The sequence below is a fragment of the Varanus komodoensis genome, unplaced genomic scaffold, assembly GCF_004798865.1.
Source record: "Varanus komodoensis strain SLA01 unplaced genomic scaffold, ASM479886v1 scaffold58, whole genome shotgun sequence".
In the NCBI taxonomy this organism is placed as follows: Eukaryota; Metazoa; Chordata; class Lepidosauria; order Squamata; family Varanidae; genus Varanus; species Varanus komodoensis.
The window spans coordinates 3232824-3259355 of NW_025336197.1; the positions used below are offsets into that span (position 1 = coordinate 3232824).

Consider the following 26532-nt stretch of genomic DNA (forward strand, 5'->3'; position numbering starts at 1 on the left):
TCAGCTCACAGGCTCCCTGGGCAGTTAAAATAAAACACATATAATGAATGCATGGCAATCCCATTAATAAATACCATAATACAATAAAACATAATACAAAATCCCACTCCCACCATTGCAGCTAAATTCAGAGGTAGAGTAAAATAAAACTGACTGTTAAAATATTGGGTAAATGAAAAGGCACTCTTAGATTAATAGGTTTGCAACTACCCAAGTACAAGGAAAAGTCCTCTATATATAAGTTGTTTAACATTTGCAATAACTCTTTCACTAATCTATTTTTTCACACTGACCAATTTTGAACCAAGATGCACATGAACTAGAAAGAGGGGCAGCCTGTCTACAAGTGATGGTGGGATAAAACAAGAAATCCATGAATGTTTATTTCCTGGAGGACTAGTTCCTGCCACACGTGCTACTCATGTTCAGGCATTCACCTGTATGCCCAAGACCTAAAAGTGGATAGTGGCAGGGGTGCATATGAAAGCCATGCCCAAATGCCCAATGCATGTGGGCTCCTCTTCACACCCTGAAATACTCAGCACAGTTCTAATAAAGACAGACTAATATACTAGTGCTTGGCCAAATAAATTCTGGTATCTCATCCCCAAAATAAGCTTTAGTTCATGAAAGCATTCTTTTCTGGTTGAAATTCACTCAGCAGGGCTTTGAGCTCCTACTCAGGAAAAAACAGCAAAGCAGGATTACAAGATGCTTTTCATCCCAAAAGATGTGTTAACAGCAATTTGTTATATGCTCATATGGGAGCCTGTTTTTCAAAGAGAGAAAGTCAAAGATCCCACTGGGTGTTCATAAATCCTTGGGCGCTCCTCAAGCAGCTCTCTGGATTCCGGCCTGCATGTTCTGTAGTGAGGAGGTAGATGAGACCCTCTGGGTACTGGATGGGGTAAAAATTACCCAAACAAATGATGTGTGAGGTAAATAAAATGCTAGTGAGTTAAATTCCAAGTGTTGAAAAAGTCAACCTCGGTGTGAATTATCATACAAATGCATACCCGCATGCTATATATTTATGTGTCAACATAAGACTGATGTTTCAGATAAAAGGACAAAGACAGAAAAATAGAGAAATGGAAAGCTCAGATATACTCAAGGCACAATTCAGAGAGAGGGAGGGAGAGATAGAATGCCTTCTGAACAATTATTTTAAGCACAGCGTTCAATGTGAGCTCTGATGCCTTGTTACATAAGGTGACAAAAATTATGAGTAAGCATGAGGAAAAAGACGCTTTCTGCCAAAATAATAGCTGGATTATAGTACTGCAAGATTAAAATATGGGTTTGTGAACACCATCCTAAAAACCTCTAAATCAAAAACAGTGCAATTTAGCAAAGTAAGACTAATGCGAAGTAAAGGGTTTGCCGCGCCCATCATTCCCCACAACCAATGCTGGCTGTGATTTTGGGAGTTTCAGTCCAGCACATCTGGAAGGTGCCAGATTATGGGAGGCTGGTTTATATGCTGTAGGTGAAAAACTATGGGCACATTCAACGGAAACAAGTTTAATATCAGTCAGGGAGAAGACCTCTGAATGATACATCTAAGGGATATGGAGCAAGCACATGACTCCCACCGCAGTTTGAAATTAAGGCTTCCGAAATAGTATACTAAATGCCCCAGGGTCAGATGAAGGTGTCCCTGGGCACCATGACTTCAGTGTCTTTGCCATATGCAAATCCTTACTGTCCTATATCTTGAATGCCCCTCAATAAGTAATTGCTCCTTTGGCAGAGTCCTTCTTCTGTGAAATAAGCATAACAGCAGCCTTACAGTGGACAGAAGAGGATTATGGAATACTTTGTATGCAGATATACTTGGTAAGCAACCGATAATAATACTCTAAGACAGAATCAGCCCATCTCTCTCATGACAGTTTTCTTAATGCAAGCATAAATGAAATTCTGGTATCTCGTCCTCAAAATAAGCTTTGGTTTATGAAAGCATCTAGGAATGTATTCTTTTCTGGTTGAAATTCACTCAGCAGGGCTTTGAACACCCACTCAAGAAATATAGAAATGAGGTATTACAAGAAGCGTTTCAGTCTGAAAGATGTTTCAAGAGCGATTTGTGATATGCTCATATGGGAGCCTATTTTTTCAAAGAAAAGAGGTCAAAAAGACAGATAGTGATTCCTCCATCTTTAAGAGCTCTGTGCTCTTTAATGTTTGTTGTGGTGATTTCAGTCAGCATCCTACAGAGCAGCTTGACTATGAAGTTGAGAGGAACACAAAAAGCAAGATGAGAATGTGGTGTTTCACAGTGACACATATTGGCTCAGTGTGCCCTCCAGATGTGCTTGACTACAACTCTCATCATCCCTGTCCAGGGACCAGTTTCTTGCAAGAGGAAGAGAGGTGCTACACAAATGTAATATCCGAAAAATAAAAGGAAGAAGAATGGAGGTTGTAATCCAAAAAATCTGGAGGGCACTAGGTTTGGTAAGGCTGCTCTAAGGTCTTCTTAGACATACCTATAAAGACATTTTTAACATTTAGGCCTTGGATGCTGTGGTCCTTTTAATACTGTTATCATAGATGTTTTGATTTGTTAGTGATTTAATAGGTTTTTAATGTGTTTCAATATATTTAATGTATTGTAAGCTGCCTAGGAAGGCCTCAGCAGTTATAGGCAGCCTATAAATGCCTATAAATGCGTGTATGTATGTATGAATGAATGAATAAATAAATAGTGTTTACCATGCAATTGCTTACAGTATGTACATGGAACAGTAAACTGAAAGAGTAATGTATTCCTGTAGAAAGGCTTACACCTGGCACTTTCATTATTATTGTTCTGGTACCAGGTAAAGACATTCATATTTTCCAGATATTTTAAAGTATGAATAGAAACATAGAAACAGAGCGAGTCAGAAGGGGCCTCCCGGGCTCCAGTCGGCTCCACTTATGACATGCCTACCATGTGCATTGTATTGAATTGATTTTATATTTTTAGGAATTTTAATTATGGTTTTATTACCACTGTATCTGACTAATTTTAAGTCAATGATCTATGTAGTAGTTGTAATTGTACTATAATATGTATTTTATCTGGTTTTTATTATTGGTTTTTATTATTATATTGTACACTGTCCAGAGAACCCTACAGGGCTACGGAAACAGTTTATGAAGCTAATAAATAAATCCCTACAGTATGACTTTCAAGACTGAAAGGATTTAAACCATGATGTATTGTATGTTTTGGTAAGTACTTGTACTGCTAGTATTTGAGTTATTGGTAGGGCTGACCAAAAAAAAAAAAAAAAACCCTTACCCATTTTCATTTTCGCCCATTCAGAAAATGATCTGTTTTTGTCTTTTTTCTTCCAGGCCCACTTCCAACATTTGCATCATGTAAGTTTGAAATTGACACCTTTGGCCTAATGATGAAATCATGCGACATCAGATTGGAATTGCATGATCTCCCAGGGCATTTGTGTGTTATGATTTAATTGCTGTTCAGCTCCCAGAGAGCTTTGGCTATTGGGCAGTATGAAAATAAAATAAAATAAAATTTGCTCTCTTGGCCCATATCCCATGTTATTCAAGTAAGGACAATGTGCCAATTTCCATGATGGAACTGTACTCTGTGGTTTGTTGAACCAATGGGGAGCCTTCAACATGTGCAGAGGAAGTGCAGCTGCCGCTCTGCTTATCCAACTCGCACTTGGGAGTTGTGTTGCATAACCCAGGTGAACAGGGGGCGGGGGTGTTGTGTGAAAATTGTAACCCACTCATCATCCTAGAACAGTCTGTGATACAACACCTGAGTGTTGGACGTGTAGTTTGGGGACTACTTGTACCATGTCTTGTGACAGGTTACATAATCCACACCAAGCTGCACTGTGACATGTGAACAAGAATACCGTGTTAGCATATGCTTCCAGCATAGAGCACACTGACTTTGTGTTATCACATAACATTAATTTACAGAAGTTATTGCCGGCACTGAAGAGCTCTGTCATAATGGCAACTATAGCAGACAAATGGAAAAATCATGAACTAAAAGACAATTGTAACTATTTTTTAATTAGGTACTTTTTTGAAAGAAGATTAGATATTCATCCAAACTTCAAAAGGACTTTTATACTAAAATCAAGCATCCAAGATGCAACTTGCATTCAAGATGCAACTGGACAGATGTCTGAGGACAGTTTAGCTGCAAGTACTGCACTGAGGACGGGGTTGGACCTGAGGACCTTCTGGCCCTTTCCAGCTCTGTAATTTAGTGCAATCTAAAGTTGTTCATACTACAGAATCTGGAAAGTACTAACTTCACTCCAACCAGAAGCCAACTGACTTTCCAAGATACAGCTTTCTATACTTGATAAATTCATATGCTAAAAAAAGAAAAAGAAGAAATGTTGACCATCCTTGTCTGCCCCTGCTTTTTATTCTTGATTTCTACTTCTAACAAAGGCCAAGTTTATACATGATAGGTTGTTAAATTATTGGTTGTCATAATGTGATTGTCACCATTATAACAAAGCAAATGCCATGTCTGCGGTGGGGAGGTATTCTTATATGTACATTTGGCTTTTGTTTTATAGAATCTCCTGGGAAGGAGAGGGGTGCTGCTGGAAGAAATTGAACCCATTCACTCTAATGGGAGAAAGCTACCATGAAAGTGAAAAGTAAACTTGCGCAGGTCTGCAGGGCAACGTCCCCTTGGAAGAGCTGTCAGTGGTGCATGGGGGAGCTACCTCCATTGTGCACTATTGGTAGTCAAACCTACCTCCCCACATCTACAGATTTAAGGTAACATCCAAACATGCCCATTATTTTACAGTCTCCAGCCACACCAATAGTATGATAAAATGCCTCAGGGATGCAGTGTCATCTAAAAGAGATAGCCAGTTTAAGGACACAGTCTATGAAGATGAGCACAAGTCCCCAAACTTGGAAGTTCATGTGCTGAGCAAGAAGATTGGCATATTTCACCTATCCACTCTGAATTTCTCAGGTAGCAGTTTTCAGCCATCTAGTAGATGGTGTTTCAAAGGGAAAGGAAGGAGGCTGGAAGGAATCCCCAGATACCATGTCTCCTGGGCTCCCAAGTCACCCCCTCTCTCCTATTACTTTCCTGACCTCAGGAGCTTCCCAGAGAGGTTCACCTGCCATATAAGTTGTGCTCTTTCTTCTGTGAAGAGTTACACCCCCCCCCCCAAACACACTGGCATTTGAGGTTTTCAATTTCTGTTTTAAATGTGGCACAGTGCCACATTTGAAATATTTGCACCACTGGCACAGTTCTGATGGGCAATTGTTATTTGTGTATTTGCAGTTTAAAACTTCTACATTGGCTTTTATGGTTTGAAATGCAGTATAAAATGTAACAAAGACATAAATGATAAATACCAGTGTTAGGGAACAACTTCACACAGATGAACACATGCTTTGCATGTAGACATGGCCAGGTTGCATTAACTAGCATCTCTAGATAGATCTACTACCAAGAGGTGGGAGGACAGAAGCCCAAGACCCTGAACAACCACTGCCAGTCAGAGTAGGCATTACCAGGCTAGATAGACAAATACCTGGCTGATGTAAGAGGGCTCCCTGTTTATGCAAGAGTTATGTGCACATGCATAGAAGCCCCAGATGGCTAATGGTTTTCAAGTACTTGCTCACTTTAAATGAAAGAGATTGTCAATTATTAGCTCTTGAGGGTGAAATAATACTGTTCTGTAAAAACTAACTGGCTCAGACAAGAAAAATAACAAACACCATTACTATTCTACTTTCTTAAGCACTTCTACATTAAAGGTGCAATCCTAGGCATGTTTAGACAGAAAAAAAGGTCCTACAACCCCCGGCATTCCCCACATTCTCCAGCTTGCACTGCAGAACTTTTTTCTGTCTAAATATGCAAAGAGCTGCATCCTTGCCTCTTCAGCACAGTACTGTTCAAATTTTAGCACAATATGAATTTGCTCAAGAGGAAATTATTTTGCAGAGAATACTTTCAAAATTTTAGTGGACACCATTCGAGAAAAGAATACATCTTTTGGAGCAAAGTAAAATGGGCTGTAACCTTTAATATATGTATACTGGTCCAGAATCAGAACACTGAAATAAGGGAAAGAAAATTATTGCCACTACAGAATGCTTCATGTGTACACTGAATCTCCCAAATATATTTTAAAAACAAGATCTCATGCCTAAAACTATTATGCAACTATGACATGGGCAACTGGGCTGGCTCAAGAACAGTGCTGTTGTTCCCATGTTTCTGAAGGCCCTTGGAGAAGACATCCTGAGAAAGTCTACCTTTTCACCACCATGGTCTCTAGCAACTATTTCATCTACTACTCTTCAATCTTACCATTGCTGCTATCTGGGCCATAGCAGGACACAGGTGAACAATCAGGTGCCAAAGGTGAAAATGAGGAATAAGTGCAGGAAGCTCTTGTCAATGAGCCCTTGTCAAGGTGTGGGTCCTCAACAGGTACCCAACATGCCTTCCCTTGATGCCAGCTATGGTCAGGACCTTTTGTTCCCTGAGGCAATGGACAAGATATTATCCCTCACTCCCATTTATTTATTTATACATGGATTTATAGACTGCCTATAATTGCTGAGACCTTTCCAGGTGGCTTACAATACAATTTCCATGTGCAGAAGCTAACTAAACCAATAGTTCAATATTACTTGAATGCTAGTGATAGGACACTGTCCTCCACTGTACTGAAGCAGCAGGCTAGCTTAGCAAGGGTACAGCAGGCCACATGACATACAAAGAGTTCTGTCCTCCACAGAAAGCGAGGGCCAGGAAGAATGCCTGGATGGCAGCCAACCCAATGGATTTTTTTCCAGAGTGATTTTATTAAGATTGTACTTAAACAGGTACTCAGAATACTTTCAGAGTAGGGGTGGTATAGCCTACTGGGCTATTTTAATCCTTTTTATAATGCTTATTCCACAAATGGATTTGTTTATTATATTTATATCTCACCTTTTCCCCCTTCAAGGAGCTCAGAGTAGCTTACATAACTCTCCTCCTCTCAATCTTATCCTCACAACAACAGCCCTGTGAGTTAGGTTGGGCTGAGAGTCTGTGACTGGCCCAAAATCACCCAGCGAGTTCCATGGCTGAGTGGGCACCAGGACCAGATCGGCTAAGTCCCAATCCTGCACTCCTAACCACTACATCACACTGGCTCTTTCTCTTTTACTCACTTTTCCAACCTTAGAGAGCAGTCCTGGCTGTGATGGGGAGGGAGGACATATCCTGGCTGCACCTCTACCTTCTCTCCTCCTGCTCTGTCACCAAACAGACAGCACAACTCAGCCATCTAAGTATTTTACAAGGCACATTTTGCATGGTGGGAGAAGCACAGTGATGACCTTCAGCTCCACATTATGTTTCCCATAATCCTCCAAGTTCAGACATTTATGAGTAGTCTCTATGGGTTGTGCTGCCTACTGTCTTTTCTTGTTTTCCCTGTCCTTCCTGCTTTGTGTTTCTTTTCTGTTGTATATGCAAAAGCCTGCTTGGGTCTCAAGCAATAAAGTAAACTAAATATTTGCGGTCCTTACAAAGTTGCACGCTCCATTCACATGTTCACTTTTGTTCTAAATAAGCACCCTATATCACGGGTCCATGCCATAGCTGTTTTAGAAGCTGAGACAAATATTCTGATGCTGTGAACCAGTGTTAAAAATATGGTGTTGACTCATCATGTTTTCAACAATGCATTAACAAGTGCTGCCATTATTTTAAAACTTGTTCAACTTATCTCCAAATGAACTGAGCCTCATATGTTCCTTTCCAAAGCAGCCAACTTCTAATAACATCTATGGACAGAAAGAAGTTTTGAGGCAAGCTATATTCTCTGTTCTCCCAGCTTCTTTTCACACCGTTGATTATCTTTGTTTGAAAACCATCCACATTAAAAGATTTGAGGGTTTAGTATGGCTGCCAGATTGCCAACTGGCACACTTATTATTTCTTCTGAAACTACAGGTGCAAACTGTGAACACTGGGGCTTGAAGCCCTAGTTGGCCATGGCCTCTAAGTCTTGAAACCTCTAAACCTGGGGTCTTCCAATATTCCTGTGACTTTCTGGGTTGAAGCGAGAAGAGTAGAAGGACCACTGCCCCACACTTGGACCTCAAGATTCTGCCCATACAGTCTTTTGTGCCCATCCAGCAAGTATGTTTTGGAGGAGGCCCAGGAGAACGTGGTCTATCTGGTCGTCTCCTCCCACACCCACCCCATCCACCAGAATACCTCCTTTCCTCTTTCTCTTTCAATGTCACCTTTCTAACTTCAAAGAAACAGCCAGGGCAGTGTCTCCAGGAGGGTCCTATCCCCTTCCAAGATCAGAACCCAAGGTGGTCTCCTTAAACCTTTCTGTGGTCCCTGAGATGTTCACCTAACATTGGTTTCACTTGGGAAAGAAATCTGGCCCTCTGGGGTTCTCCTGATGAACATGCACCATCTCTTGTCCCTACCTCTTTCTACAACATTACAGCTGCCCCTACCACTGTTCTGAAACCCTTGAGAGCTTCTCCAAAATATAATTCAGTCCTCGGGGTGAAAGAGATCCAACAGCCCCTGCTTTATTTGAAGGAGTACCTGGTCCAAGTCTAATCTGAAACAATAATTTTCCTGCAGGAGGTGGCAAAGACCTATACTTCTCACATAGCAGGATCGTTACTCTAAATTTTGGAATCCCATATACAGAAGTATTTTAATAATTCACCCTATAATTAGTTTTGCTATTCTAAAACTAAGAAATGTAAATTGTTTTAAGCTAGTGTCCCAACTAGCTTGGTGGTCTTTTTAATTGCAATATGACAGCTAACAATGCTGATGTGGAGAAATAACTGCTAAGCACTGGACAGATCTTCAATCCAAGTTCCTTTGAGGAAGCAAATCAAAGCTCTTTGTCTGCTCACTCACTTGTCATAGTTAACTTACACTACTATGACAATTGAGGCATTCATTCATTACCACATGGAAGGTCTCCACAAGAGCCTTTTTGACAGCACACCAATATTAAATGACTAAATAAAATGCTCTGGATGATGGTTAATGCATGTGATATAACAATATTTGGATCAAAGTTGAAAGATTTGATTTTAGATATATTCATGAATGAAGACAACTGGACTTTCCAGATAAAATACTGGTTACCAGCTGTGCATTTATTGCACTAAAAACAAATGGATGCTAAGCATGACCCCCTTACTCTGGATTCAATTCTATACTATTAAGATAATTTATGAAACAATCATCTGCATATTTAGACCAAAAGCATCCTACTATTCCCAGAATGACTGGCTGGGTCACACCGGGAGTTGCAGGATGTTTTTCTGTCTAATGTGCAGAGACTGTATGCTTAAGGGACATTTATTACTGTATGGAACACCCACCATCCACACAGCCTGCCTGGATCCAATAGGAAGTTGCGCATCTGGGCTGGGTGGGGGGTGCTTCTTCTTTTAGCATGACGAATCTCATTTTGGGGAAATTCCTCTTCCCCGAAACCAGTGCATGCAAATCAGCGACAGGCTGGCATACCTAAAGGCCCTGATTTGAAACTCTTCGGTATTTCTGCTGGCAGCATATTTACACTCACAAAACTTTTTTTGGGCGCAGCTGGTAAGATCAAGGCAGACCAACTCCCCTTGCCAGAAGAATTTGTTTCATGGCAGCACAGGGTACTTCCTCCCAGTTCTAACCCCTGCCAGTCAACAGATCTGGGGACCAGAATTGCTCAATTTATCTCATTATTTAACATATTTCAACCAACCCTTTTATAATAAGCCCTAGTAATACAAATTACAATTAAAATGTTAAAACAGAACAACTGCACAAGCATAATAAAAATAACATCAGATTAAGGATTTATAAAGTGAACCAGCAATGAAATCGGTGAAAAGCTTTGCACTTTTTCAAGGACTTTAGGGGCCATGTAAGAGCCAAGAAGAATTCTCTGGAAAGAAAATTCTACAAGTTAAAACAGAGTTAACATTTCTTCCACTAAAAAGGCCCCATTCGTTCCAACCTAATCAAATTTAGTGGAAGACCCTGATGCCAGTCTTAGGGCCCGGGAAGTTTGATATTGGTTTAATATGGCAGTAATTTAGATAACCTGATCCTGGCCCATTCAGGCTGTCAAAGGCTAACACCAGGACTTTAAATGAAGCCAAAAAATGAAAGGGTAGCCAATAAAATGGGCATGATAGGCTCCAACCCAGTCCAACTATGACAGGATTTTTATGGTTGAATTTTGTACCACTTTATTTATTCATCTCAGTTTTATACTGCCCAATAGCCGAAGCTCTTTTGATGTTCGACAACTGACATTTCCAGACTATATTTAAAGATAGTCCTATGTAGAGAGAGCAATGTAGCAGCCAATCCTAAATGTGACCAGTTCATACGTAACAAAGGTCAAGTCCTCTGTCTTTACATAGGACTGCAATTTCCAAATTTTGTAACTGGCACCCATTCTATACCTCTATAGAGAACACCAGGTCCAAGAAGAACCTGAACTATAAACCTTGATTCATCAGGGAAAGAACAACTCCCAGGCAATAGTGGTGCCAAATTTCCAACCAGATCACCAATCTTCCCAAAAAGTAGTATGGCCTCCTTATTTGAAATTTAAGTTTCTTCTAAATTTCTCTGTTTGCACTCATTTTATAATAAGCACGTTATTATTTCAATATGTTACCTCACTAGCAAACATGCTAAGCTGCTGGATTTATTATGAGGCCTGAAGTCTGAGGAAAATCCCAAGGCAGTACATTAATGCCTGTACTAAAGAAGCAGAAAAATAACATGTATATTGGCTTTTAAGGATGGCTCTCTGGGGAACACCAAATAGCAATGCTCCATACAAAAGAAAAGTGTTCCAAGTACACATTTTCAGAGAGCCTTTTCCTTCAGAAGCCTACTGCCTGCCCTAGTATTTGTCAAACTGTGTTTTAAGAAAACCTGATATTCCTCAGAAGCTAGTCAGGAGTCTGTAATTCTGGAAACACTAACCTGAAAGTTAGCTTCTCCACCACTAGCAAGTTTCCCCTGCAATTTGCAATGGAACATTGTGGCACATGTTTTATGACTTCTCATTTGTTACTAAGTCTTGGTGAAACTCAACTGGCTTGGCCAACAACCCACACAGCATGAAAGATGTGAGTTTATGGTTTGTTTCCAAGTAGGCCTCTCTGACTTAGAACAGTCATTCAAAGTATAAGAAAATTCAGACTATCTCACATTTTGCTCTTTAGATTTGAGTAATTAGTAGCAGTGATGACATAGGAGAAAAGGCTTGTCTAAAGCTGCTGGCTGCAGTTATTTGTTTGGTACCCCACTTTATCCCACAAAGGAAATGGCACTCAAGGCAGCTTACAATCATAGAATGATCGTATCTACTTTTTAAAAAAACCAATTAATACTTGATTGAAACAGTAATATAACACATACAAAAATATAACAATAAGAGAATAAAACAACAGGCCAGCTTGAACAAAGGCCTGCTTGAAAAAACAAACAAACCATTATTTGTCCATTGCCTTTTTTTCTAGCCCCTATTCCTACTTCCTTTTAACTCCAATGGTCCACGTATCAATGTGGATTTCACTCCTTGCCACAAGTCAAAACTTTGCACCAAATTTCAAAAATTACAATGTCTAGTCCCCCTCCCACAATGGAACAAATGAAGCATTTTGTTGATACTCAGTTCAGCCAGTGCACAATGCAAAGTTGAGAAAATGTGAATAGGAGGAGGAAGGAACAGCAAGAGGTGTTTACTATAAACAATTATGCATGAAGTTCAAATCAATGTGTGTTGAACAAGGGCTACTAGGAAGTAGCTATTTACTCCAGGAACCACCCATAAAAATCAAGGGGACAGCTATGGAGCAAATAGATTGTAGCCTAAAAGGGCAAACCAAAGCAAGACCTAATGATTTCCAGCCAGATGTTAGTAAAGAGGCTGCCACAGCACAAAAAACATGACTAAAACTGGCTTTCAATGACTACAAGCAGAGTCCAAAAGCTGCACAAGCTAGCAAAACTCAACTACATTTTCCCATCATCTTTCCCAGACTGTATTTGAGAAGGCGTGTTGCCAGGAAGTTGATGAGCTGATCTCCAAAATCTTCTAACCACAGGATCAGACCTACCCTGAGGAATCTTGTTTTGCTCTGGTCAATTAAATGCTGGCTTTATGACTAAATAAAAGGCACAGTGTCCCCTGTTGTCAGTCGCACATCTCTGAGCCCTGAGTAGACTTTTTAAAAGTTTGTTTAACACACAGTGCTGTATATTATCACAGCCACTTCCCTTCTGGGGATCATTTCTGCACCCATTCCATCCGGCTGCAAGACCAAGCCTTGATCTGTGAAACATTTCCACTGCCCTTTTCACATAATGTATGCTTCAAGGATGGCTGCCAGTCCCCTTTATTCTAATTTTATATAGTGAGCAAGCATAACATACAGAAATAAATCCCTAAGGTGAGGCTAGATAATATTCAATGTTATCTTGAAAAATAAAAATATGTCATGATAGGAAAAAAAATCAATGGCATTTGAGCATTAATACCAAAGCTGGTGTTAGAAGGCAACCCATTAGGGCTAGAGCCCTAAATGTTGCATCTGGTCTCCAGAGTCCGTGGGAGCTCATTTGCTCTGCCATCCTGCTGTCGAACAGCAGTTCTGAAAAAGGTACCCGCAGCCTGATTATTTCTATTGAATCTGATCTCCCTGGATGAACTGCCTTTTTTGCCCACATGAGTTTCACCTAAAACTCCCCCTCCCTTCCTTGAATTTTCCTGCCTGGGGTTTTTTCTCTGAAATCAAAAACCCCCTTTCTACAAATAGCAGCAACCTTACAAAAAGTGTTCTTTAAAGACACACAGAAGTCAGAGCATATGTAAATCAGCAAATGCAAAGTTGAATTCCTCCTCCTCCTCCTCCTCCTCCTCCTCCTCCTTCTTCTTCTTGGTTTGTTTTTGCCACAGTTCCTTTTGGTACACTGCTCCAATTACTGTCTCTACTAAAAAAGAAAAAGTAAAGAAGCTGACCCAGTATCAGCTTGGCATATACTTACTGAACTCATTGTCACTCCATGCTCTAACATAGATATCACAGCCTGACAGAGTGTTTCCATGCTATTTCTGTTCAGGCATGCCAGTCTTCTCCAACCAGGTTGCTCCTAGATGTTTTGGATTTCAATTCCCATCAGCCTCAGCCAGTTTGATCAATAGAGAGGAAAGCTGGGAGCTGTTGCCCAAAACAACTGGAGATCACCAAGAGGGAGGAGTGTTATCCACCCATGTGACATGGTAGCACATGTGGTATCACTAGCATGTTACAGGATTATGCAAATAATCCTATAGGAAAATCTATTCACCATCAGCAGTGGAATGGGAGGAGGCATGTTCTCAGGAGCAAATGGATCAAGAAATATATAAATAGAAACCAGATGGCCATCTCTCAGCATTGCTATAGTTGCAAAATTCCTGCATGAGATAGGGGCTGTATAGATGACCTTCAGGTTCCCTTTCAATTCTATGATCCCATGATAGAACTATTAATTACTATTTATGCATAAAGTATGTTTTTGCAATAATTAAACTGCTATTTGATAGCAGATGCTGAAGACTTTGGCCTTTTTTCTTCTCAGTGGGCCTGGTTCATTTTTATAACACAAATTGTCAGTCTGGGTAAGTGTTGCAGCTTCTTTACAAAAGGCACATCTGCACTTCAGATGTCAATTAATTTAACAGCCATTCTCTTCTGGCAAACAACTGCAGTTCTAGGAATTTCTGCTCAGAAAATTTACAATACCCTCGGCAACCTGAATTCCCAGGATTTAATTGGAAGGCCTTACAATGAGTTTAGAAACATAAACTTGTGGGATTAATCTATCTCAAGAGATACAGAGCTTAAACTCATTAGGATCTATCAATTTTACAAGTGTTACATTGCCACCTTAACTGTCATGGCTGCCCCCAAAGAATCCTAGAAATTGTATTTTTGTGAGAGTGGTGAGAGTATGGTTTGAAATGGCTAGGTATCAGGGACTGCTCTACCATTAGACAGGGTAAAGCAATTTCTGGACAGAGCCGTACATTCTTGGCAGCCTACCCTGTGCCCCCCCAAGTGAGCTTGCTGCCCTCAGATGAGCTTGATGATGTTGAACCGTACCAGTACTAAAGATGCCACTGCCAAACTGGCTGGATTCTGTTGGTAGCAAACAAGCGGTACCATTTTGCCTTTTCCTACAGTGTCTTCTGTAGTCACTGTTCCCAGATTACTCTAGGAAGGGAGAAGCATTACTAAAGCTGCAATCTTGTACACACTAACCTAGCAATAAGTTCCATTGAATTCAGTAAGACTTACTTCTGGGTAGGCATGTACAGAATGGAACTATATTTTAAGTTTGCAGAGTGGACCCTCAAGCCAAGAAACAGTTCTCTAGTGAGGCCTAGCATACTGGCAAAGAAGAGATTGTCCCTGCGCAGGCTTTAAATACTTCTCCTCCTCACAGAGTTATCCATGAACCACATATCGGGGAAGGGTGGACCAGGACAAAGTGTCTGAGAAGAGAGGACAATTTCAGGAAGAGCAGCTTTTTTCTTAGAAAGCAAGCAGTAGCTAGACAGATGTTATCAGGAGAATGATTAATTAAAATCACATGGTTTGACTTCTGCAGTAACCAAAAGAGGAAAAATACAAGACAAAAAACAGGAGAGATGCATTTGTTAATTCAGAACCTGTTTGTCACCTTTAATTCTCTGCTTTTTAAGGTCAAGCACCAGGGTGCTAGACTGGTCAGTGTTGGCTAAGACGTGGGGAGACACTATGTCTAGTGCATTTAGCAGGTGATGATCCTGGACCAACCACTGCATCTCAGACTCACCTATCTTACTGGTTATTTGGAGAATAAAAGGGAGGGAGGATATTTCTATCTTGTCTTTCATCCAAGAAGCTCAAGACAGCACACACTGTTTCCTGACCCCCTCCCATTTTATAATCACAACAGCCCTTTGAGGTAGGTGAGACTGAAATGCAAGCATTAGCCCAAGATTTATCCAATGTACTTCGTGAAGGAACAGGAACTTGAACGCAAGTCTCCCCAGTTCAACACTAACCACTACACAACACTACCATATGGAGGACAAGATATAATACGTTACATTGCATTATTTTTAAATAAATGGTATTTCATTTCAAGCCACCCCAGGGATTATTTTAAAGTGGGGTATAAAATTGCATAAATATTATGAATAATAATACATTTGTATTTCTCCCTCTCCGTGCTTGTTTAACTTAGCTATTTATTTAGTTTAAACTTTTTCTTGCTTTCACAGAGTATAAAATTTCTACTTATTTATTTGGAATTGTTAGAGAAAGAAGTCTTCAGAGGATCCATTTTCCAAGAAAGTAATCATTTAGGACTGCAATTGACAAACACACGTCAAGGCTTTTTTGTTTTTTTTTAAAGCCTCCATCTTTCTGAGGCGTCTCCTACACACCCACGCCCGACTTCGCAGTCTCCCCTAATCATCTCAGCACTTCTCTAGCCCGCTAATCCGTTTTCCCGCGAGTTGTCGCGAACATCTTCCTCTAGGATCGCTTGTCTCATAACTTACTCATCATGGAAACTTCCACTCGGGCTCCGTGCATCGCGCCCGCACAAACTATGCCAAAGACATTTAAAAAAAAAAAATAGAAGACCGCAGATTTTTGTCAACAACTGAGCACACGCTGTGCTGAGCCATCAAACCTTAGCGCGCGCCCCCCCCCCCCATTCATAACAATAACAACAACAGCAGCAGCAGCAGCAGCAGCAGCATGTATTTTTAATACAGCTGAAAGCCCTATAATAAAATGCTCTGGCTCTGTCAAGCGCTGCGTTGGAAACCCCCGCTTGGCTGCTTGAAAAATAAAAATAAACACTCAGAGCACACGAGAGAGAGAGAGAGAGAGAGAGAGAGAGAGAGAGAGAGAGAGAGAGAGAGAGAGAGAGAGGGAGAGAGGGGGAGGGAGGGAGAAGGCCCCCCCGCGCCCCCCCCCCCCCCCCCCCGCATACGATCCTAACATACAGGAAGAAAACAGAGCTCTCTTGCCCCCTTTCGGGTCTAGGACACGACCGCAACGCTGGGCAAACGCGAAGGCATCCTCCTAGCAACCCCCCTCCGACCCTCGCAGGCACGCGCACGCACCCCGACTCTACGGAGGGACCAGGTTAGGCATTTCAGACGATCGAAGCCAAGCGGGGTCTAAAAATACACCGTCTCTGCAAACATCTGCCCACTGCTGCTCCCCTGGCCAAGTCCAGCCAGCAAGTCCCGCCCGGGAGCCCTTGGGTCACTTGTGCGATGACACCGTCCGCCGCCCGGGTCACTTGCTGGGACCCCACCGTCCCAGGCACTCACCGCAAACGAGCCCGCGGCCGCGAGCGAGGCTTCTGGACAGCGCCGCCGCTTGGAGCTTCTTCTTATCAAAGGTGCGATAATGCTCGGCGGGGGGGGGAGGCGAGGAGAGGGAAGTGCGCTTTCCCCCGTCCCCGCCTGACGGCCAGTACCTGAGTCAGGCAGGCAGTCCCTCCGTGCCACTTCCCAACCGGTTTGTCTGTCTAGGCGCTGGTGACCTGGTTTCTCCCCCTCCTCCTCCCCTCCGCGCCCCACTGGGAGCCCGAGGCGCAGAGGCAAGAACTCAGTGCTCGCCCCGCGAGGACTGGAGGAAAAGCAGGCGACGCGAGTGCGCAAGGCGGGAGACACGCGCGCACACGAGAGAGTGCGGGAGAGTCCGGCGCGTACAGGGCACGCAGCTGCCAGAGGGGCGCGTGGATCGTGCCCTCCAGAACGCCTCTGCTTTGCTAACTTACCGCCCTCCCAACTCGGCGCTGTTGCCCCGCTTTCTCCCCTTGTGGCAGCAACGCGGAGCAAAGGGTAGCGTTCAAAGCCTGCAACATACGTACCTCTCTCTCTCTCTCAGCTCTTCTCCCCACGCCTCCTCTCTCCACGGGCCCACGAGTGCTTTTGGCAATGCCCAGCAAGTGGCGATCGACTGGGAGATACCCGCTCACCAAGGAGGGCACACACCCCTGGGGTGCACTGGGGTGCTGCTGCCCTAAGGCGCTCGTTCTCCCTGCTCATTCCTCAAGTCACCCGTCCCGCGCCCCATCCTGCCAGGGCAGAGCTTCCCTTGTGAAGGCGCTAGCTCAGCACTTCCGAAACGCTCCCAGGAAACCTGGGCTGCTCTCCAATTTCTAGGGGAAAGGTGCTTTTTAAAAATCTGTTTTCTTTTTTGCTATTATTATTGCTGCAATAAGGGAAAATCTTCCACCCCCGGGAAATTGTGGAAGGGTGGGGAAGCTTAAATTCCAACCCTGTTCTCTGTCTTAATTTTACTTTTAGAAAAGCAGTTCAAAACAACAGTAGCTTACACTCCAGTGGTAGTAATGGGGACAGAGCTTATCAGCATATGGGAAAGGGGAAATTCACCATAGGTAAAGCCACCAACATTAAAATATATTATAAAACTGCCATAATCTTTTGTGGCAAACCATTTTAAGATGAGAAATTTAAGAACACAGAAGTACATACATCATAATTCCTTTACCCACACAAAAGTTATTGATAGACTTTAGTTATGTCAGAAATATATAGGCAGATAACTCAAGCACTCCTTTTCTAAAATAGGAAACATACTGTAAAACTGCAGTAGTTTAGCAATTATTTGTTTTAATTGTAAGAAAACTTTTCATATTTAGAACTTAACCTTTAAAATGTGTTCCAGTTTAGCGCTGAATATCAGTTTGGAGTTAGCAGTTAAAAAAGGAAAAAGAAATGGGAATCCTTACTGGCTGAAATCATAGTTAAAACAACTTACACAATGTTACCAGAACCTCTGGCAGAGTTTTCCAAAGTATTTTTTCAGAGGATACAAGTAGCTTTATAGTTGGTTTTATTGCCAGGTATTTCAAATAAGAAGGGCAGTGTCAAACACAAATGACAGGGTACCTGTCCAGCTTTGTTTGGTTGCTAAGACACACACTGCCTATTAAACATGCTAATAGGGCAGGTAAGTTGTTACAGTAACATTGCCAGCTGCCCAGAATGTCATAATGCAAAAAGCCCAACGCTCACTGAATTACTTTTTTGTATTTCATAGGTAAACCAGTTTCAGTGCAGCATTACTTTTGTTGAGGACTAAACTATGTAAGAGCTGGTTCACTGACAGCCTTGGATTTACGCTAAAAATGTGCTGAGGAGCAAGTGCCACCTACATATCTAAATGTCTCAGAAATTAGGATCCCCCCGACACTAAGGCAGAAGTGCATTTCCCAAGGAATAAGCCCCACTGAACCCAGTGAAATCAATTTCCAAATAAGCATGCAGAGAACTGACCTGTAAAGCAGGGATGCAGAACCTCAATCCCACAAGTCACATCTGGCTTTCTAGGGCCCCAAGCAGACCTACCAATTTTCTCTTAGTGCTCATGCCCCCTTCCTGGCCCTTTCATCCAGCCGTAAGGATGTAAAAACCACCACCTAGTCCAGGGGTAGGCAATTTTTCTGGGCCATGGGCACCTCTGGCAATTTGAGAAACTGATGTGAGAACATAAGAAGAGCTGTTCTGCTTCAGACCAAGGATCTATCCAATCAAGCATTCTGTTCAAACTGTGGTCAACCCACAACTAAAAGATGAATGCAACTGTTCTCATCTTACCTGTGTTCCTCAATAACTGATGTATGTAGGCATATTGCCTTCTAGTAAATGTGGTATATAGTCATCAGAAGTAATAAACCATGATACCCTTCTCTAAGGAGAAGGTATTTGTCCAATCCCCTTTTAATGCCACCCAGTTGGTAATAATCACTGTATTTTGTGGACATGAATGCCATATTAACACTGCACTGTGTGAAGAACTTACTGCCTATTATCTGTCCTGAATCTCACACGAAACAGCTTCATGGGATGATCCTGGTTTCAGTATTATGGGGAAGGGGGGGGCGAGGTCTCCCTCTCCCCTTCCTTCACACCATGCACAATTTTGTACACTCCTATTATGCCTTCACTTACTTGCCTTTTTTCTAATCTAAACAATCCCAGATCCAGCCCCTTGATCAGCCACTGACAGTCTGACGGTTTTCCAGCTTTTGTGCAAGGTTTGCCTACAGCTCTTTTGCCCTCTCCTGGCTGTGTTATGTTCAAGCTAAATCATGCCAGAATTTAAAATTTTTATCCCACTCCTATTTTGCTTTCAGGTCCGCCTGTCATTGCTATGCAGCCCTCAAAAGCTTCCCTGCAGTGGAATTTGGCCCTGGAGCGGAGAAAGGTTTTGCAGCCCTGCTGTAAAGGCTGTGTGCATAATAGGGGGTGGTACAGTAGCCTGAAACTTGCTTGCTGTATCCCCTACCTGTCTTCCGAGGCTGCAAATGCTACCTCCTATTTTCCAAATTAACAAACTGGGAATGCTGGTGCAGCAATTGAATGCCATGTCTCAATGGCATGACAACAATATTTGCAAGTAAAGTCATTCCTGGAATGCCTCTTATGAAATGAATATATACGCATAAATTTCCCAGTGCTATTTTCTGCACCAGAATTCCTAGAGAACTGAGGATACAAGGGAAGACATTAAACATAATATACACATTACCAATGCTGATAATTACTTAAATGTTATGACCAAGACATATTCTAACAGCCATGATGTGCCAAATAATGAGGAATAATAATAATAAATAAGGAACCAAATAATGCAAAACTTCCTAGACTAGTTCGATAGAGCCAGTGCATTTTTCTTGCTTAACACATCCATTCTTTCCCATGTTACATTTTCTGACATAGGAATTACTTGCATGCCACTGATGGCCATGACCGCTTGCTCCCTAAAGTTAACACACTAAAAGCACAATTCAATGAAGCTTCCCATAATCCTCTGAATTCAAAGAACTGCAGCCATTCTATGCAGGGCAGAAGAAGCATTGAGTAGATTTTTCCCCTCTTGTAAATGTCTGATTTTGGGCCATTTAAGTGTTTTGCCCCAGAGAATGAAGGGAAGATGCAGGCACCATCAGTAGCCTGCATATGCTAGAAGCACTTGCCTCCTGCCTTTCTCATCCTAGGCCTTGGTTTTGCAGCTGGCACAGTTCCTTTGTGACAGCTGAAAGAAGAGGGAGGTCACTCCAAGTTTGGAATCCCAGTTCTGACTTCAAAGGGAGTTTCCAAGGTGGGAGCTGGAGCTCCAGATAATCTTATGGCCATCCAGATTCTATCTAGTGGCCATAGGATTGTAACCTAAGAGTTTCCACATTTTGCTTTTCTGTTAAGTACTACACTAAAGCTACCACTAATAATGTGCCCTCACAGATTAACTTTTAACATTGTTACTCATGCAGTCCTACTGTGATTCTGCTTACATTGTCATACTTCTTCAAAAAGAACAATATTTCACATGCGTGAAAGGTACTTGCTATTTCATATAAATATGTACTTTATAATAAGTTGTCTACCAAATAAGATGTTTGATGAGCTACTAGATAGGGATGGAAGAACTGGTCATTTTCAGACTCACCTACATTTTCTGAAAATCACTTCAAAGCTCATTTCAGTTTGCTCCCATTTTAGTTTTCAACTTCTTTTTCAGCTCAAACAGATAAAGTATGAGTTTGTGTGCATATTTTTCAAAAGGACACCCTTTTGAAGTATGCACTTTTCAAACAGAGAAATGATTATATATGTTAGTGGCACCCTTAACATTCATTAAATTTAAATGGATTACATTACACTTAATGAATTTGGAAGATGATCAACAGGACATGATATGCACAAGGACATTTTCCTTCCCTTTCAAGCTGTGGGAAATCATCCCTAACTAAAACCTAATTTACATCCAGATTCTTTGCCCACTGGAAAAAAGGTAATGGGCCAAAATGTCTGACAGCAAACTAGGGCATTTTGGACTTAAGACTTAAATTATACTAAGGATGAAAGGGTCCTGATATTAGAGCAACAGCTGTGAAAAACTGTATTTTGTTATTTCACAAATCTTCAAATAAAGTACCAAAATAGTATGTCTTAATTGTACCATTTATATTAAGAGGTGGAATTTATACTAAATTAAGTCCTCTTATGTTTAATTGCACTTGATGTTAGTTTTGAGACCCTTGGTATAGTGGGGTACAAATGTTTTCAATTAAATAAACAAACTTAAATCTCATTGCAATGGGAAAGAAGGGCAACTAACTTGATATGGAACTAACCACAGGAATAGTTATTTCATGAATTAACTCATTCATCAAATAATTAATTCAAATACAAAACGCAAATCTTGGTATGCCAATTACACTCTACAAGTTAATTAATTGCAATATTTTGGAAGCATTTTTCATTCTATTTGTTCTATATTTTATAGTATAAAAAGAAACTACCATGAAAAATACTATGTATTGTTAATTTGCAAATATTTGCTTTGTGCAGACCAAAGTGTTTTGTCCTTCACATCTCATTAATCTTGGCATCAGTGTTATAATTGTTGTTCTCATGTAACCCCAGTTCTCCGTCAGCTCCACTGGCTCCCAATTGAAGTCCGGGCCCAGTTCAAGGTGTTGGTTATGACCTATAAAGCCCTAAATGGCTTGGGACATGGATATCTAAAGGAACGCTTGCACCCATATATGCCCTCCCGCCCCTTGAGATCAGCAACGGATGCCCTTCTCCGGGAACCCTCTGTGAATGATATTAGGAGGGTGAGTACCCGGAGGAAGGCTTTCTCTGTGGTGGCGCCCCATCTATGGAATGTGCTCCCCAGAGAGGTCCGCCAGGCGCCGTCATTATTTGTTTTTCGGCGCCAGGCTAAGACCTTTTTATTTAAAACTTATTTTAATTGCTAAATTATCGTATTGATTAGGATTTTAAAATTAGCCAAGAATGCACCAGGGGTTTAAATTTTTTTTCTTTTAAATTGTTATATTGTTATTGTTTATGTATGTTTTTTTGTATTTTTTGTGAGCCGCCCCGAGGCTTTGTTGCGATGGGGGCAGCATAGAAATGTTTTAAATAAATAAATAAATAAATAAATAAATAGTTTGCTATTTTACCCATTTTATCAATGAGAAACTGACAAGGTGACCCACTCACAGCCTAGTTTAGATTTGAACCCAGACCTAACCTAAACCCAACATTCTTATGTATGGGATCACAGCAGTTCTCATTGCATGCTGATTCTTTATCTACCCAAGAGGGGTTGGAGAAGGAAGCATTACAATAACAAGATCCAATATATTCTTCCGAATGGTGAAATGTTAGCTAAGGGAAGGAAAACTCTGGATACCTGCTAGTTGTAAAAACAATGACTAATCTAAAACAAAACCTGCAAGAATATTAAGCTGTACTTGTGATTTAATACAGATGATTGAATTAAAATATAAATTGAGTATCTCTCCTTCTGCCAAGAATGAGTCACCTACAAACAGAATGAAATCAGGAATGGAAAGAACGCTGATACAATATGCCTGTGGGTGAGATTTTCTTTTTTTTTAAAAATCCAATTTACACTGGAAAAATTCAACAGTGCTACTCACACAACAGGATTTTCCCCCTCTTCTCTTTCCCCCTCAGCTCCCCAGCACCTAGTCCCAAATCTGGTTGGGAGCATCTTCTAATTCTCCAGGGCAGATTTTGAGGAGATATGGAGAGTGCTAATTGCCCCTGTATTCCCTTGACAGAAGTTGTTCTTCCTTAATTGGGTTCCACCCATATATTTTAATGTCTTCTTGGCTAGCAAAATCAATATGAAGTGAGTAACCAAGTAGCACAGGATTCTTAGTACAGACTCTTGGCAAAATGTAGTCAATCTGTACCTTTACTGTTAACTGCACAGCAAGTCCTTGAACAATAATAAAATTAATGCATACATTAATTTTAAAGGTCTTTATTTCTATATGGCTATATCCGGAAAATGATATCTAAAACTGTAAACATTAAGTGACCCAAACTTATAATGGGAAGTCAATAGTGAGTTAATCCTTTTACACAGGATTAGCTAAGGCGATGAGTTACCATTGTCCTTAAATTACCCAGTCATCTTTGGCAACTATAAAATATTGACTTGATACATGTATACTGTTTAGAAATGACCAAAAGAACTGGAAATGTGTCATGAACAGAGAAGTCATGCCTTTCCCAGCCTAGTAACCTGTGTTGGACTGCAGCTTCCCTAATTCCCACCTCACATGGACACACTGGCAAGAAATGATACAACACATTTGAAAGAGAGCAAATTGGGGAAGGCTAAGACCAACAGAAAGGAAAACAAAGAACATTAATGGATTAGATCCATGCTGTTATCACGATAACTTACTCTCCAGCAATGGTCACCCCCCCCCCCAGTGATGTCAGTTACTTCCTTATAGCTTAAAACCACCGTCAATAATAATCAATTATAATATTTAGTTCCAGCAACAGCTAAACTAAGTTATTGCTCAGTTTCAGAACATGGCACAGTTTTCAGGCACGTGAGCCCTCTTACCGACTGTAACAACAAAGCACGTGATGAGCAACTTTGCCAGACCATCTTTCTCACCTTTTTGCACTCTCTCCTTCTGCTTCAGGAAGCATCAGGCCACCTACCCGTAACCATGCTGCACCAAGAGCAGGCTTTGAAGCAGTGCCTGGGAGAGTCCCAGCCCAATCCAATTAAACCTGAGTGATTCATCTAATCCATTAAGATCAATGGGACAAATGTGCAAGTAACAAAGTGCAGGACTTGAGCAGCAACCCAGTTTTACCAGCTTGAATAGCGGATGATTGTGTATTCCCAGATGCAATTTTATTCCTCAGTACCAAGGTCACAGAAACCAACTATTCCTGTAGTCATGATTTGCTGGCATTTCTGATAGTTCGTTTATCTTTAAATCCTACCAATGAAGATGCAAATTTAGTGTGCATGTATGTTTGCACATGGTAATGCTCAAAAATAATCAGAAGGATCTTGTGCCAGTGCTCAGATGCAGTGCTTGCATTCAGTTGTGTGTCTGCTTGGAGAATTATTACTGTAGTGAGAAGCGGTCTGAAATTGTTTACTTTCCCTTTAAGGCTTTCTGGCTTGTAGGATGGTGGCCAAAATATTTCCTCCTTCCTATCTCCTGGCATTGACCATCAGGTACAGATGTTGGTATATGCAAGTAAACAGGTTTGCCACCTACATGTTAAAAAGGCTGGAAGCCCATGTTAGCAGACTGGGGAAGGATGGGTCTGAGAAGTGACTCCATACCACTCCAGACAAAGAATTGACCCTGAAGATGGAGTATATGGAGCATGAGATGCTTCGTGGAACAATTGGTCTAAAGGCTAGATGGGCTAGGCAGGTAGAAGCAGGCAGTTCACAGGTTTACCTTCCTGTGTTTCCTCTGCTTGCTCCCTTGCCCTCTGTGTTATGCAGACTATTTAGTAAAGCTCGCTTTGTACTATTTTGGGCCTGTCTGTATAATTTGAAGTGTATGACCCTCTATGTGGTCTGACCACTTTGGAATGCTACCTAGAAGTAGGTAGCATATAAAAGGTGACATATAAAAATGTGGTGAAGTCTCCCTGAAAGGAAAAAAAAAGATAGTCACAAGTCTTAGCATTATAAACTTCAGGCTAATATATGCATCTTCTTCCACAGCTCAAAAGATCACATTAAAAATTTGCTGCTCTCCAGCCCCACCTTCTCAGAACTTGGCTGGAATACAACTGCTGGCATAAGAGATCACTACCTGAGTTAATGTAACACCTGCACTGATATCTGAATAACTGGGTCATGCCAACTTGGGTGGCAAGAGCAGTAGCTTCCAGTCATCCCAGAGCTCATGTTGCACTCAGCTGTAGATTACAGTGCACAACCTTAAACTACAAATTCATGTTTGTTTTCAACTACACAAGATAGTGGATATGCTAATAGTATACTGAATTCCACCTATTACTAATAATGCTTCAACACATAGTGCAGCTACAGGTCAGTTATTTTAGTCCACCTGATCACAATTGTTCTCAGGGTGGATTACATGATAAATGAATATCAGAAAAGCAGGAAACAAAAAAAAAAAAAAAAACACACACAGTAACAATCACCACAAAAATGCAATTCTTTCTCTTTCTCTCTCTCAAGCATTATTTATAGCACACTGCAGGCAAATCTAAACTAAAAAAATCTAGACTCTAAAATGCCTGGAGAAAAAGGAATGTTTTTTGTCTGCTGCTGAAAATATACCAGTGTAGGTACCTTGGGGAGGTTATTCCATAAGAGAGCACTGCAACCAAGAAGACCTGCTCTCTTGTTCTTGCCTACTTAAATTTATTTAGCAGGGGCACACAGAGGAAGGCCTCCAAAGATGACCTACATTTTGAAGATGTTCCTTTAGGTATCTGACCCCAGTGTGTTAAGGTCCACATCAACATTTTGAATTGAGCCTGGAAGCAGTGCAGCTGATAAAGCTCTGGTATCATATGATCCTAACAAGCAGATACATTTAGTAACCAAGCAGCTCTATTTTGGGCCAGCCAACATGTCAGAACACTTTTCAATGGCAGCCCCCATTTATTGTAGTAGCCAACTGAAAGGTTATCAGGTAATAAATAATATGGCTGGGCTATCTTTGTCCAGATAGGGTTGCAGCTGCTATCTCCTGTGCCTCACATGACAATGAAGAATGCAGAAACATGCCCAAGCTGCACAGCTACCCCTTCAAGAGGTGTGCATCCAGAATAGGTTAAACACCACTCGACTGAGTGTCACCCATTCCGCAGTCTACTACCCTGCTCATGAAGTGATTCAAGATTATCACTGCTTTACCTGGCTTGGATCAAGGAATCAGGTGAACCTGGGCATCATATGCTATTGACAACATCTCATCCCATCTTTGACCCTGACTCTAACCCCTTCCACATTTTGTCATGTCACAACCTGGAAGTGAAATGAATTTAATTGACAGTTAGCCCTTGCTGTACATAAGATGTTCAGACAAACTCTGAACATGCAATATAGTTTTACTGTGGCACAAAAGTTAAGTAAACAAACAAAGAACAAACTGGTACTTATCGGTTACAAAAGTATCCACCTCCAAGTCAATACTTGGTAGAAGTATCTTTGGCAGCAATCACAAGCAATGGGTTTTTTCTCACCGTTCTTCCTAAGGCCCAACTTTTTGGAGCATCCATGTGATAGTTGCCCTGTGGACAGTTCCTCCCATCTCAGCTACAGGCCTCTCCGGTTCTTCCAGAGTTACCACTGGTCTCTTGGTTATTTATATAATGCCCTCCTTCTCCAGTCCATGAATTTTAGTGAATAGTCTTCTCTAAGTACAGTAGTGGTTAAATCGCAACTGTTTTGTAATACTGGACTTAAAGGAACTCTAGAACCGTTCATAGTTCGGGATTTATTTATTTTTATAATCCAACCTGGATTGGTTTTCTGCACAACTTTATTCTGGAGTTGTTTTGATAGCTCTTTGGTCTTCAAGATGTGCTCTCGATATGATGAGTTGCTCCAGAGCTT

At 41.3% G+C, this 26532-nt stretch overlaps 1 protein-coding gene across 1 annotated transcript in view; it reads right to left on the minus strand.

Annotated features, from left to right (window-relative positions):
- The window catches only part of THRB (thyroid hormone receptor beta), a 157886-nt gene extending 141379 nt beyond the window's left edge, over positions 1 to 16507 (minus strand). Inside the window, exon 1 of the mRNA XM_044449431.1 lies at positions 16422 to 16507. The gene's annotated coding sequence lies outside the window, so the exon portion shown is untranslated. The remainder of the gene's footprint in view (positions 1 to 16421) is intronic.
- Between the last annotated feature and the right edge of the window lie 10025 nt (positions 16508 to 26532).